The sequence below is a fragment of the Castanea sativa genome, chromosome 12 (assembly GCF_040712315.1).
Source record: "Castanea sativa cultivar Marrone di Chiusa Pesio chromosome 12, ASM4071231v1".
NCBI lineage: Eukaryota > Viridiplantae > Streptophyta > Magnoliopsida > Fagales > Fagaceae > Castanea > Castanea sativa.
Genome location: NC_134024.1, coordinates 38,642,254 through 38,658,708, shown reverse-complemented (window position 1 = coordinate 38,658,708; position 16,455 = coordinate 38,642,254). Strand labels below are relative to the sequence as shown.

Here is a 16,455-nt window from a genome sequence, read left to right as displayed (position 1 = left end):
ATTTCCCAAAGAACTCTCTCTAGGACCTCCTTAGATCAAGATATCTCACTGATTACACAAAGCTTGTAACTAGGAACCAGGACTAGCTTTCAAGCCTTGTACTGTTTACCCAACCTGTTGATCACTGTAATCTTGTTGCTACTACTACTGTAAGTATTTTGATGTATATTCAATAAACAACTGCTGTTTTCAATACTTTGAATTATTTTGATATAACTGCTTGAATTATTTTGATATAACTGCTTGGCTGGTTCTACCGCCTTATTTTCAATTATCATTTACTTTGAATTATTCCATATATCTGCTATCTGTTGTGCTTCCGCCTTCTGCGCTGTCGTCATTCCCCCTTTATGGTATCAGAGCCATTCTTTCCTTGGCCGATAGTTTTGTTGTGTCTTTCATATTCTGTCCGTGTCTACCTGACCTTGTGATATTTTGTTGTTGTGTTGATCTCACCATCGTTGGCGCCACCGCCATTGTAAAAAGTCCCAGATCCGAACAGTAAGGCCCGTGAAGCCAGGAGAGCGTGAGGGCGTGAGAGGAATAGGGTTGATGTTCGGTATGTGTTACGAAATGCAACGGTTGTGAGAAAAATATGATAATTGAGTGTTATAACTAAGATAGATATTGATAGAATGTGGAGATCCGACTCCTCTGTTAGCTCTAGGACTGGTTGTCCTCCTGATATTGTAAATGAAGAAGACCTTACTGTTGGAGAAAGTGAGTACCCAGATTTTAGAAAATGGAATATTCCTAAGGTTTCTACTAAATCTGTTTATGATCTTAATTGGTTTGAAAAAAGTATTTTCTCTGAATATACAGCTCGAACTGTTGAACAAACTTTTTCTATTTCTAAAACTCATGAAAAATGTTGTTTATTTTCCAAGAAAAATATTAACGAGTTTTTGTCCAAGAAAAATCTTAAATATTTACACATTGGTTTGGTTTAAGTTGCTGTTAAACCTTTAACAAGAAAAGGAATTGATGCTTCTGTGCTTATGTGTTTACGTGATGCTAGATTTAAGAAATTTAATGATAGCATTCTTGGCATGATTACTGCTTCTTTGTATGATGATCCTGTTTACTTTGATTGTTATCCTGATCTTGCTCTTGCTTTAGATGATCCTAATATTATTAAAGCCTTAAATTTGAATATATTGACATCTGGTTATGATATGGATGATGGTAATAGACCTTTTACTCTTATTTACCGAATTTTTTATAGATTGCTTGATTCCCAGCTAACTCCTCGGTCTAGAGGACGTGATCCTGCAGGAAAAACTATGTTGATTCAATGTTCCACCCCTGATGCTAAGATCCAAGTCCCTAAAATGATTCAATGGCAAAATATTACTCTTCCCAAAGAATGGACTTTGGAACAAGTTGCACTACATGTTAAACATGTTTTTGATGAACTTGATCTTACTAAAATTGCACAATATACTGATGGCACTGTTAAAATATTTTTTGATGATACAAAATATTTTCCTACTCACAAACCTTTGAGAATCAATGAAGGAAGAAAGTCCTTTGTTGGATCTGAAAGTGTTGTTAAAAGAAATGCTGATGTTGACGAATTTTTGAAAAAGAATTTTGAACAACTTGATTTAAAGTTATAAGGAGTTGCTAGCAACAATTCCCAGGTTAGCAATACTTATTATTCAACTAAACCTGAGTTTCTCCCAAAATATGATCAAGAAGAAGAAGAAGATGCAAAATCTGAGGCTCCTTCTGGATCTGATTTTCCACCTATTGAAACTCCTCCTCCTTTCAAGCATTTGCGTGTGATAAATTTGATGAATATGGATATTGAAACCCCTGCTTTTCAAATTGATATGGTTGCTTTAAGTAATGAATTCTTTTCTAAAGCAAACCGTGATAAAAGGAAGTATTACCAAAGTACTTTTACTCAGTCTGAAAAAGACAGAATCAAAAGGAAATGGAGAGAAAAAATGAATTTGTTAAAACAACATATTTTGTTTTTTGACTATCTTGAGAATTATTATGTTTCAAGAAATGAGGTTCATACCAATTACTTGAACGTAATAAAAAAATCTGCTTTTGTTAAACATGATAAAACTGTTGTTAAATCCAGTCATCCACCCCTTGAAACTGTTTTGATTACTTGCACAAGTGATAAAGGAAGTACTAAGGTGAAAGCCTCCCCTTTCAAAATTGCTGATGATAAAACTCATGTTTTTGCCATTATTGAACAAAACAATTTTACTAATGAATCTTTGCATATTATTGGTCAACAGCTTGACCGTATTGAAGAAAAACTTGTTGAAGAACCTGCTGTTTCAAAACCTGAGAAACCTTTGATTGATTTACCCAGTCAAAGAAAAACTATTGATTTTAAAACTTCTCAGAGTAAGACTTTTGATTTAGTTAATTCCCAAGGATCAACTGTTGAAAAGATTGAAAAAATGCTTGCTGATTTAAAAGTTAAAACCGAGCAAACTTCTACTTCTAGAAGCGCTGCTTGTGCTATTTCAAGAAATGAGAAAGAAATTGTTTCTGATGATGACACAAATTCTGACTCATTATCTTCTAAATCTTCTAAAAATTTTTTTGATGATGGCATAAGTTTACCAGAAATTAAAAGATTTGTTGGAAAACCCAATCCCGCGTCTTTTACAAAAAATTGGTATTCTAAACCCACTCCTCCTGGTGTACAGTTTGAAGAAAGATCTTCTCAAACTCAATTTTTTGTTTCTGCTGATAAACTTTATGAATGGAATATTGATGGCTTGTCTGAACAAGAAATTATTAACAAAATGGCTCACATGTCTATGATTGGTATTGCATACATAAATAACCATGACAATCTTGATCATCCTGATATTGTTGATTTGCTTGCATCTGGTTTTATTGGTTGTCTTCGCGGATGGTGGGATTCACATCTCACAGAAGAATCCAGAGAATCTATTAAACATGCTGTTAAAAGAGATACTGATAGTATGCCTATTTTTTATCAAAATATTAATCATGGTGTTCCTAATGGTGTCAATACTTTGGTTTACACCATTCTTAAACATTTTGTTGGTACTCCTTCTAATATTTTGTCTCGAATTTCTGATTATTTGAATAATTTGAGATGTCCTACTATGTCTGATTAAAGATGGTACCAAGATGTATTTACTTCCAGAGTCATGCTCAGAAAGAACTCTACGAAGCCTTATTGGAAAGAGAAGTTTATTGACAGTCTGCCTCCTATTTTTGCTCATAAGGTAAAAAATGAATTAATTGGTAAAAATGATTCTATTGACTTTGATAATTTAACCTATGGTGATATTTTCAGCACTATTAAGAAAATTAGAATTAATATGTGCAATGATGAAAAATGGTTAAAACAACAGTTAAAAGATAAAAAGAAAGCTAAATATGAGATGGGTAATTTTTGTGAACAATATGGTTTACCTCCTATTGTCCCTTCCAGGCAAAAAGGAAAAAGTAAACATAATAAGATTTACAAAAGTTATTCCCATAAAAAGCATAAAAGATACAAAACCCACTTTGTTAAACCTAATGAATTTTATGCTAAAAACAAAACTGCTTTTCGAAAACATGATAAACAGAGATCAGGTAAATGTAAGTGCTTTAACTGTGGCAAATTTGGCCATTTCAGTAAAAACTGTAACCAAAATCCTGGTAAGTTGAAAAACAAGCTTAACATATTGAACATTAATAATAATGATCAAAATGAATTATTTCAGATTCTTGAATCTACTGCTTCAACTGATTCCTTTGAAGAGAATTTTTCCTCCTCATCTGATTCAGATTATCACTCCCGTAGTGATGTTTCTAAATCTCCTAATATTAAACTTGATTGTAGAGATTCTTGTTGTAATGTGATTAAATCTGTTAAAATGTTAACCAAAAGTAAAGAAAATGATGATTTACTATTAACAATGATAAGTAAAATTGAAGACCCTAATTTACAGAAAGATTATCTTGACAAGTTTTTGAAAAACTTAACAAAAGAAGATAAGGTTAAAAGACCTAATTCTACAATAAGTTTTGAAAAAACTCTGAAAAGATTTAATAAAAATAAATCAAAAGAGATAACTGTTAATGATCTTCAACATGAAATAAAAACTGTTAAACAAGAAATAATTCAATTAAAAAATGATGTTAAAACTATTAAACATGATAATAATCATCTTAAACAAGAATTGTTAATTCTAAAAATTGATAAAACTATGGATAAGCACCAATCTGATGATGATGAGCAAAAGGACGGAGATGAATCTGATCAACCAGCTTCTCCTTCTGGTAATGTTTCTGATCGTACCCTGATTAATTTGATTGATAATCAATTGTCTCTTGTTAAACATATGCTGCCCAAATGGTACACTAAAGTAAAAATTGTTGTTGCTCATGATTATGCTTTTGATGTTGTTGCTATGATTGATTCCGGTGCTGATGTTAATTGTATTCAAGAAGGACTGATTCCTTCTAAATATTTTGAAAAATCTACTGAAAGATTAGTTTCTGCTAATGGAACTAAAATGAAAATCAAATATAAATTAAATAATGCTCATATTTGCCATGACAATGTTTGCTTCAAAATTTCCTCTGTATTTGTTAAAAACATGACTGATAAAGTAATTCTTGGTTTACCTTTTATTGATTCTTTGTATCATTTTCTTATTGAAGATGATGGGATTACTACTGATCCTTTTGGTAAAAAAGTAAAATTCAAATTTTGTGCAAAGTGTGAAACTCATAATATTAATAAACATCTTAGCTTTATTAAACAACTCTCTACTCATTTGTTGCCAACAATTATTGCCGATTGTCACAGTGTCCTGATGAATGATAGATACCCTGATAATATGGATATCTTTCTTGTTGACTACTTGCATGATGACAAAATCCCTAGTAAAAGGTATATTTTCACCAAAGGATTTCCTAGGATTCCTACGGATGCTAAAACTCAAAAAAGCCTTCTTTGCATTAGCCTTTTGACCAAGTCTTTGCTTTGGTCCAAAATTCTCCGTAGCATGTTATCTTCCTACAATAATATTCTCCAACACTCTTACCACAATATTCTCTAACACAATCATTGTCATCCTAACACTCATTGTCCGGCACAACTAATATATATTACTATTGATCTTTTCAAAAGAATTTTAATAATACTATTTACTCATACTTTTCAAACGAATTTTATTTACTCTTACTTTTCCAAAAAATATTCTATCACACTATTAACTATGGCCAACTGGCTTAACATCCTCTCCCTTACTTGGCAGGACAAAGTAAGATTTAATACTACCACTACTAAGTGGAATATTATGACTTCTTCGGCAGAGAAGAGGGACAAGGGGAAAGCACCTGCACAGGACTTTCCTCAAGACGAAAGGTTCCCAGCGAGATACCCTTTTGTAATGCATGAAGGCGCATCTTCTGGAATAAAATCTAGTAATGCAATATCCCTTCAAGAATTTGTCCCGGCAGAGGTGACATATTCCAGTGGTGATATCATATTAACTTTACAGGAAGTATTAAACACAGACTTGCAATTCCATAATGGAATCTATAGTAAATTACCAGATTCCATTAAATTCATTCTAGACAATCTTCAAGCTGCCCATTCTTCAGACCACCACAAACTATTCAACAAAACTATGAGAGCACTTGAAATTCACCTTGTTAACCTTGCTACCCAAATTGTTGACCCTACTATTGAAAATGCAGCCTTTGCCAACCAGTTTTTTAATTGCCTTGTTTACGCTCAAAACCATCATGATGAATCAAACCTAATTAGTCAACTCTTTGGCAAAGAGGAAATCCATTCAATGGATAGAAAGACTATAATGGGTACTGATTTTACTAGATTGAGTTTAAAAACCCAATCTTTGCTTAAAAGTGTTGTTGCCAACTTGCCTCCAGAAGTACAAACTTGTATTTTTGAAATCAAGGCTATGACTAAAGATCTTGATCTTTGGTTAAAATATTTCAAAACCCTTGTCCCAATTGCCCCTACCATTGTTGAACCTGGTGGCCCCAACAGAAGCTACCTGAAAAAGAAATGGGGAAAATACTTTGGGAGCAGTCTCAGAGTTCATGAAAAAACCCATCCTTTCCCTGGCCTTTTGATTAATTATGAAAATGGTTCTGATGATGATCCTTTTTGGCTTTCTCAAATGTTTGAATTTGGTTTTGTCAGACTCATCAAATTAACGAGTCATGATCAAATTAACCAGTTCCCTAATATTATCCAAAAGGCTGTTGCAGATGTTGCAGCAACCCCTTATGTTTCAATCAGATGTTGGAGTACTTTGCCCAAATGGGAAAAAAAAAAATTGGATGAATGTTCAACCTTCCAAGCATCTTGTTCTTATTAATGGATATACTCACCAAGGCCAATGGTACGAAGGAAATGCTTATGTTTCCCATAAACATCCCTATGCTCTTGCTGAATGTTGGAGAAGTTATTTTAATAATCGAATTCTTGATGTCTCTGAAGAATTATGGAAAGACTACCATTTCTTTAGTTGTACAGATAGAATTTCTGTTTTTGTTAACAAATCGTATGCTTCTGCGGTCCAGGATTTACAATGGGAAGAACATGATGACCCAAGAATACTTCTCACAAGAGATCCTGTTCATGAACCATTAATGTATTGTGGTTTCTGTAACCAATATTCAACTTATCATGAACATGAATGCAATGATGATCCCCCATAGGATCCCTCTCCAGATGACCCTTATGCTGGTTACCCGTCTGATGCAGCTTCTACCTAAAAAGCATAGTGATCCCAACACAAGATTTTCTTATTGGATATTTATTGTTGGAAATGCTTTCCTGACAACAATGATCCCTTGTTGACTATATTGGCTCCATCACCCTTCCATTGTTAACTATTCCAAGATATAGGCTTTTCGAAAAGATAAAGCTATTTTGATGATATTTTAGGCGCAACATGCCAAACTACTTTCGGTCCCAAAAGCTGATCTGATTCTTTCTAGATATTGCGCTCCTATTACTCTCACGGGTCCTGATGTGAATAGTAAAATGTCACTATTTACTTTGTACTGTTTACTACTTTATTCACTTATATAAGGGAGGTTGTCCCTTATTATTAAACTCGGAATCTTTTTCTAGGATTTCTCCTAGAACTCTCTCTAGGACCTCCTTAGATCAAGATATCTCACTGATTACACAAAGCTTGTAACTAGGAACCAGGACTAGCTTTCAAGCCTTGTACTGTTTACCCAACCTGTTGATCACTGTAATCTTGTTGCTACTACTACTGTAAGTATTTTGATGTATATTCAATAAACAACTGCTGTTTTCAATACTTTGAATTATTTTGATATAACAACTGTTTGGCTGGTTCTACCGCCTTATTTTCAATTATCATTTACTTTGAATTATTCCATATATCTACTATTTGTTGTGCTTCCGCCTTCTGCGCTGTCGTCTTTCCCCCTTTTTAAACTCAATCTAGCAAAATCAGTACCCATTATAGTCTTTCTATCCATTGAATGGATTTGCTCTTTGCCAAAGAGTTGACTAATCAGGTTTGATTCATCATGATGGTTTTGAGCGTAAACAAGGCAATTAAAAAGCTGGTCGGCAAAGGCTGCATTTTCAATAGTAGGGTCAACAATTTGGGTAGCAAGGTTAACAAGGTGAATTTCAAGTGCTCTCATGGTTTTGTTGAATAGTTTGTGGTGGTCTGAAGAATGGGCAGCTTGAAGATTGTGTAGAATGAATTTAATGGAATCTAGTAATTCACTATAGATTCCATTATGGAATTGCAAGTCTGTGTTCAATACTTCCTGTAAAGTTAATATGATATCACCACTGGAATATGTCACCTCTGCCGGGACAAATTCTTGAAGGGATGTTGCATTACTGGATTTTACTCCAGAAGATGCGCCTTCATGCATTACAAAAGGGTATCCCGCTGGGAACCTTTCGTCTTGAGAAAAGTCCTGTGCAGGTGCTTTCCCCTTGTCCCTCTTCTCTGCCGAAGAAGTCATAATATTCCACTTAGTAGTTGTAGTATTAAATCTTACTTTGTCCTGCCAAGTAAGAGAGAGGATGTTAAGCCAGTTGGCCATAGTTAATAGTGTGATAGAATATTTTTTGGAAAAGTAAGTAAATAAAATTCGTTTGAAAAGTATGAGTAAATAGTATTATTAAAATTCTTTTGAAAAGATCAATAGTAATATATATTAGTTGTACCAGACAATGAGTGTTAGGATGACAATGATTGTGTTGGAGAATATTGTGGTAAGAGTGTTAGAGAATATTATTGTAGGAAGATAACATACTACGAAGAATTTTGGACCAAAGCAAAAACTTGGTCAAAAGGCTAATGCAAAGAAGGCTTTTTTGAGTTTTAGCATCCGTAGGAATCATAGGAAATCCTTTGGTGAAGATATACCTTTCACTAGGGATTTTGTCATCATGCAAGTAGTCAACAAGAGAGATATCCATATTATCAGGGTATCTATCATTCATCAGGACACTGTGACAATCGGCAATAATTGTTGGCAACAAATGAGTAGAGAGTTGTTTAATAAAGCTAAGATGTTTATTAATATTATGAGTTTCACACTTTGCACAAAATTTGAATTTTACTTTTTTACCAAAAGGATCAGTAGTAATCTCATCATCTTCAATAAGAAAATGATACAAAGAATCAATAAAAGGTAAACCAAGAATTACTTTATCAGTCATGTTTTTAACAAGTACAGAGGGAATTTTGAATCTCATCATCTTCAATAAGAAAATGATACAAAGAATCAATAAAAGGTAAACCAAGAATTACTTTATCAGTCATGTTTTTAACAAGTACAGAGGGAATTTTGAAGCAAACATTATCGTGGCAAATATGAGCATTGTTTAATTCATATATGAACATATATATATATATATATATATACACACATTTTTATATATATAAACACATATATTTATGTATATATACACACATAAATAAATTGTATTAACGGACACCATAAGGTGTCCGTTAACATCACATATTGTGTCAGCTTTTCAAGTTGTAGAGTAACTTTTGACAACTTTTTGGTAATTTTTTTTTTTTTTTAAGTAATCCTTTTAACAACTTTTTTCTGTTTTTTAAATGAGACCTAAAAAGGAAAATGTTAACCTACACCAGTGTTTGTTAACATTTTCCTATATAAATATATACACATATTTATGTGTATAAATCTAAATCTAAGTAGAGAAAGTACCGCAGTGATATGAAAGTATAAAACAAAGATAAAATAGCAAATAGAGAAGATACATCAAAATAAATATATTCAAAATAAGATTAAAACAGAGCAAAGAATATCAAAACACTAGTAAAATCTTACTTGAACTGAAAACCTTGTGTCTTCCATTAAAATTGAATGATCTGTCTTTGATACAAAACTTGAATTAAACTTCTGTCTTTGAAATATAGGATTACAATCAGTAGAAATTACTATCCATGAACAGCAAAAGGTTTTACCATTTATAAACAGTAATCTGTCAGAGAATCTGTCACGCGTGCTTGTGAACGGTAACCTGTCGTGATCTGTCTAGTACTATTCACGTGCTGATGAACAGTAAACTGTTTAATAATGTGAACAGTAGCCGCTTTGTCTGCAGTTTTCTCGTTGAGTCTGTCAGCAATCTTTTAGTCGTACATCTGTCAATCTGTCTGTTTTTGGGTCTCTCATTATTTTCCACATGAATACATTGCCTCTACCAGCATATTCTGAAATCTGAAGGGATAGTGTCTCTGACGAGACGCCTTCATGCTTTTTCTGAAATCTTCGCTGAAGCTTTTCTGGTAGTTGATTGGCAATAATTCTTTTCCTCAAGAATCTGTTTGGTCTGGGATTTTAGCCTTAGAATGCCAGGACATTGATCGTTAACCTTAGAATTAAGACTAACAAAGTGCAAGTACGCCTTTAAGGCCTTCATGCTATTGTCTAACAGAGTTGAAATGGTGTAGCATGAATGCTACCATTTCTTTTTCTATCAGGATTTCAACAATGAGATTGTCCATCTGGGTTTCTATTTCATCTTTTTTTTTTATTAGTATCTGGGTTTCTATTTCATCTGTATTGCCTTATCTTACGATGGGCTTAAAATTCTTCAGGGAACAGTTTTTAAAGAGGAATAAAATAAAGTAGCAAAACATCTTTTGAAAGGAAGAAAGCGAAAAGGTATTAAGTAATAAATACATCCATTAGTGCTTTTGGGCAAGATCAATGGTATCACTTATATCATCTGTTACTGGCTCAACTCTGTCAGTGCTTCCTTCTTTAAAAATGGAAATTTCTTTTATTAAGTATATGTCTTTGGGGATTGGGTATGAACTTGAAGAAAACTTCTGTTTCACATATATTAGTACTTATCACATTATCTGTCGTGGAAAAAGGATCAAGTAAAGCCAAAAAAAGATTGCTTAAAATAACTTTAGAAGATAATCTGTCAGTTTAAAAGGAAAGGTGCGTAGAGAAGAAAACTTTTAGTCGTAGAGCTAAGAGAAGTAGTTTTCTTCTCTACGCAACTGAGAGCTCTCATCTCCTTCTCCTTTCTCCCTTTTCTTACACAAACCAAAAAAAAAGAGTGCACTGTTGCTAAGGTAAATACCTAAATTTTATTTTTATATATATACACACATATATATATACACGTTAAGTATTTCTCAAATTTTTAACTCTTAGTGCACAGTATCTATAGTTGTGCAATGTAACAACAACGAAAAAGTTTATATATTGACAATTATCCAAGATATTTGTTGTGATGAAGTGTACACGGGCTCTGTTTTCTCACACTTTCTCTCTCACACAGGAGAGCTTAATGGACGATCTGATCAGAGGTTTTTGGGTTATTATTTTTATATTGAGCTAACCATTGCTCTGGTTTTTTTATTTAAACTATTTATTTTCTTCTAGTGGATAGTTGGATTTGAATTCTAAGAGCATTTATATATGGGGTGCTGAAAAATTATCATTTATAACCTTAAAAAAAAAAAAACTATTTTATCTATTTTAAAACTTCTTTTAATAATACACCTAATATCTCATTTCTTATTTTAATATACAAACTATTAAAATAATATAAATAATTTCAACCAATTTAACATACAACCAATCAAAATAAATATTAAATAAAAACTCAAATACCCTTCTCTCTTTCCCACATGTCAGTCTCTCTTCCTCAACCAAATGGATCAAAGCCTTTTAACCAAAATCAAACGACCCAACCACCACAGCACAACCAGCAACCATGACACTCAACCACAATGACCCCGTCACAACCTATAGTAACCAACTATCCAACCACCATCGTAATCATGGCTCAAAGACATGGTTTTTTTTCCAACAATTAAAACATGTTAATTTAATTTATTGAGGGAAATAAGGTTTTAAGAAAAATTAACTAGCACAAAAATAATCCTATAGGAGTGAGAACGAAGATCAGAACAAAGGTTTAAAGAGAAGTGATGGCATTTCATAAACCTTGCTTTTCTTGGAATTCCCATCTCTCATTGTTGCACTAACTTTATATAGCTGTCCAGAATTACAGAACCTAATTTCCACTATTACTTGGAAAGGGAATTTGAATGCGGGGAAAAAAAAACACTAGGACTATATAGCAAAATCAAACTCTCAGGAACCAAAAAGAAATATCCAGAAACTGGGTTTGTATTTTTTATTTTTTTTTTCTCTAAAATCAGATAAGAAATGAAAGCAAATCCCCTAGTTAATGCTCAAAACAATAGGAGAAAACTCACTGATTTTCAATAGAATATAACAGAGCACTATGTTTCTTCCAGTAATGAAGAGAAGAAAATAAATAAGGGAACAGGGAAAATCCCAGTATCTTGGCATTATCTTTCCTGGGTTTCCACACAGCAATAAAACCCAACAAAACCCATTTTATACCATCAATGCTCATTTAACACCTCTCCATTTCACAAAGACTTTATTTCTGATTACCTAATTACTACATGGATTTTTTTTTTTTTTTTATGACGACTGAATTTTGTAAAGTCTCAGGATATCTCTCCATTTTATTGAGATTAAAAGCTATAACTGTAATAAAAGTTCAATTTTACTAAGTTAAAGTCGAAGAGTACTTACACTACCAAGTCCTCTGCAAAAGGCACCTGCTCACTGAGAAGAAGAGATATAGAAGAAAGAAATAAACTAGAAGGTTGCTTCCCTCCAATTTGTATTCTTTTCTCTGTAAACTGAACCTTCAAAATGTGAAGAAAGAAAGATGATGTCTGCAACAACCACAAACAAAAAAGCATAAGCGATCTAAAAAACTTGTTAGAGCCAAATCAGAAGAAAGAAACAAAAGGTATGCATCCAACACAAAAGTGCTACAGAAAATCACATTACATGCCTTTATCAAGGCAATTAAAATTTAGTTCATAATGAGGGCTTTTTGTCATCCTAAAAGATTAATGATAGTTGCCTATTAAAACAGAAAATGGTATGAAGCAGAAATAATCGTGAATTTAAACACACTCTTTCATTAACAGCATCAACTCTTATTTCTAGATATATTGAAACTACTAATGCTACACAAAATATTAAACATCAGTAGTGGCTAATTAAAAGGCATATTCAAAGTCACTGGATCTCATTTACAAGTTATAGTAATCAATTAAAATGAATCTGCTGCCATTCTTTTTCCAAATGTGCACACACAAATAGGTGTGGCTACACATAAACAGTACAATGTAAGACAACTGACTTTGATTCCCAATTCCCAATTCCCTATTCCATTTGACATAGTGAGGCACTTGGTTCATTCATTTCAAAACATAATGCCCATCACCTTAGTGCTGATTTTAAACAATGTCATTGATACATCAGTAAACAAAGGCAGTTATATAAGCAAAACATAATCATAGACCACAAAAAGACTATAGGATAGCTATCAGGTTGTGTTCCACAGGTTGCCTTGGGGTTGTCATTATATGTATCTAATGAGCATGGGTTTTCCACCTTGCATTTTTGGAAGCATTATTATTCTATTGCTAGTGATTTTGCTCCAATAAAATTAAGGGTTCCTCAAACAATAAGATAAGAGAAGCCAGGGGTGGCATCTAGAAGCATAAGAAAGATCACTCCCCCCACCCTCCCCATCATCGCAACAAAGTACATGCACTTGATCAGCTATACAGATGTATATATAGAAACTATTGAATTGTACCTCATGGCAAATTTTAATTTACTAAAGCAAAAACATGGAAAATTAAGTGGCCTCTCTAAAGCCTTTGTTAAGTTCAGTAAATTATCCACAGAATTACTGCTAATTTGTATGTTCCTAATTGGCAAAGGGAATTTTCAAAAACCAAAATTGGAGCATGGATATGATGTATACACAGTTTCTGCATAAATTTGCGTCACAGTTTCTGCATAAATTTGCGTTAAGGCCTAAGAATGAGGAATCAACATTCTTATCATAGAAACAACCAGCTATTGCATAGAAAGAATTCAATCAGACAATAGAGTTTGAGACATTATATAATACAATAGATAGATGATACACATACAATTATAACCTCATCATACTAAAGTTAAAGTACACAAATTGAAAACAGAAGAATAGTTTCTGCATCTATAATAGGAACATCAGCAGATTTTTCTACATTAAAGGAAAAGAAATTAAATAGAAGAAAAGTAATGTTTAATATCAAGGCTGTATTAGATATTGTATGCACAATGAGAAGAAGCTTAAAACTAGGGTTTAGAATACTGGCTTTAATTTTAATAACAGCATTGAAGTAATATCTTACTATGATCACTTTGAAGATTATACTTCTCAGTAATTTTGATGCCGAAGCAGAGCTACTGCAGACTCTGCAACCAAAATAAAAAGGACGAGTATGTCACATAAGATAACATGTAAAACTAGCCAAAGTTTTGAGGCATTTAATATGCAAGTGATGAGCATGACTTGCAGAAAAACTAGTGATGCTGTGAAGGCTATAATAATCATGTTATCCTGTATTGTAAATGGACTAGTTTGAGTTCCGAAAATTTCCAAGCCAGATTTAGAACATGGGCATGGATCTTCATTAGAAAAAACATTTAACTTCATCTACACCTAAGATGAAATACGGTACAATGCTGCATATCTAGTCATAAAATGGTAATTCCCTTGTCAATAACTTCATCAATCACTCAAACTACAATTCTTTTGTTAGAATTCTGTATTCTCTCATTTATAATGTCCATGTAAACAAAGCATGGATCAAGTATTCTTAGAAAACTACTTGATTACAGGGATTCCTGTGTACCTACTGTTATAATGCACTCCTTTTGCCAACTTCTATTTGGTCGACATGCATCATTGGGACAACTTTTATATTCAAAGCAGAAAGCCAAAGCAATTCAACATAATACACACATACAATTCGTGCCTAATCGGAGCTGTGCAATTTCCATGATCGTCGAGTTGAGCTATGAATTTGGATTTGTGCTTTCTCAGTTTCTGTGAGAGAGTGAACTAAAGTAGAATTTTTTGCTTTGTTGGCTATCTTTTTTTTTTTTTTTTTTTTTTTTGTGGGCTTTTTCAAGGGCTGAAAATTTTGTCATATTTTATCAAGGGTTTCGGTTTCATTCGGTCTCACATTATACCACCAAGCTACAGACTCATACATGTTTTAATATTACATATATATCTATATATCGGTGAAAAAATCCAACACCACCACTGAACCGAAAACCAAAAAAATTAAATATCTCAAACCGAAACTGAATCGAAGTAACAGAAGACCGACCAAAACTCTAAAATTTCGATTGGTTTCGGTCAGTACAATCGGTTGGTCGGTAATTCTTACACCCCTAATTGCTTAGGAGATATCGATAAAACACTAGTTCCAAGTTCTCCCAACTCAAAAAACAAATCAGTGTACATTATCATGAAAGTGAGCAAGCCATTTTGGAGTTTGATTTGTGTCCTGTCCTCAAAAGAACATCAACAAGCTGGATCCCTTTTTGTAATGAGGCAGTCTTACAAGATTAGATGATAAAAATCATCTTACTTTATTTTTCGATGTTCAACTCTACCTAAAATTTCACTAGCTTTCATGGCTTCTAATCTAAATGTCCATTCCTGCGTCAATACAATATAGTAATTGATGCCACTTGTCCATGTTTGAATTTTGTTACGCCAACCCCAATAAATTCTAGGGTTTTAAGAGCATCTCCAACAAGCTCTCTAAACCCAAAATTTTGGAGAGCAAACCCACAAAAATGTGCTCCAGCAGACTCTCTAATTCACTGTTCATTAGCAAAAAATTGGTTGCTAATGTACAGTCACTCTCTTGGTTTGATGACCTACTGTTCATGAGCAAAACAATTAACTGTAATAAAAAATTCAAACCACGGAATAAAATCATCAATTTTAATCAAGTTCACAACGGCTAACTGCAAACATCTCAACCATTCCAGAATTTTCTCTCTCAAACATCTCTATCTTAAAACTAATCAAAATACAAACTCAAATCACAATCTTAAAACTAATCAAATCAGAACAAAGAAAAAAACAACATCAACAAAGCAAATCTGACCCATCTGAGCCGTGGTGGTGAGGCGGACGAGCGGCATGCGTGAACGCCGATTTAAACTCTCTCTTGCGGGCGATCTGTGTGTGTGTGCGAGTGAGAGACACAGAAAGAAAGAGAGAAAGAGGTATGTCTGAGGTACACGTGTGTGGAGGTGAAAAAAAAAAAGGGAAAAAGAAAAGAATAAAAGTATGGATGAAAAAAAAAAAAAGATGGAGATAAAAGGGAAATAAAATAAAGAATAAGTAATTAAAATTGAGAAATTATACTTTAATATTTTTATAATAAACCTTAAGTGGTAAGTTATAATTAGCTAATATTGATGAGAAAAAAATATTTTTTTTTAGAAAAAGAAAAAAATAATTTTAATAGTACATTCAAATTAAAATCAGTATTAACTTATCATAAATGATTTTTTGTGAAAATGTTGTAAAAATATTATGAGGACAGTTTTTAGAAATGAATAAAGGAAAATTGAAAGGGAAATAAAAAAATATTAATGAAAGAATGAAAAAATAATATTTAAAAGGAATAGAGAAATGATAGAGAGAGTATTAGAAAGTGTATTTGAAAAAGTAAGAGCATTCGCACTGGCCACTCTAAATGACAGATGTAGAGCAATTTTACCATTTTCTAACAAAAACCATGCTTTATCAGTAATTGTAAAACTCAACAATTGCAAATTGTTTTGCAATTATGCTACAGTGCAATTTTACATGTAGAATTGTACTGTATCAATATTGTAAAAATATATATATTAATATTTTATTCTACTTTTTAATTCCCGAAATTTCTCTCTCCTCTCCCTCATTATTTCTCTTCTCTTCTCTCTCTTCCTTCTATCTTTCTCATCTGCTCTCTCCTCTTTTCAGACCCAAACACCATCCTCCTCCTAAATTCAAAT

At 32.8% G+C, this 16,455-nt stretch overlaps 1 long non-coding RNA gene across 2 annotated transcripts; it reads right to left on the bottom strand.

Moving 5' to 3' along the window:
• Positions 1-9,134: 9,134 nt before the first annotated feature.
• Positions 9,135-15,717, bottom strand: LOC142621169 (uncharacterized). Of its 2 annotated transcripts, XR_012841721.1 has the most exons (4): positions 15,558-15,717; positions 13,779-13,842; positions 12,109-12,254; positions 9,135-9,838 (listed from the first exon to the last, which is right to left on the bottom strand). It is a non-coding gene; the product is annotated as an uncharacterized LOC142621169 (long non-coding RNA). The 2 variants fall into 2 exon arrangements; XR_012841720.1 differs by lacking the exon at positions 9,135-9,838 and having other exon boundaries at positions 10,903-12,254.
• Positions 15,718-16,455: the final 738 nt, after the last annotated feature.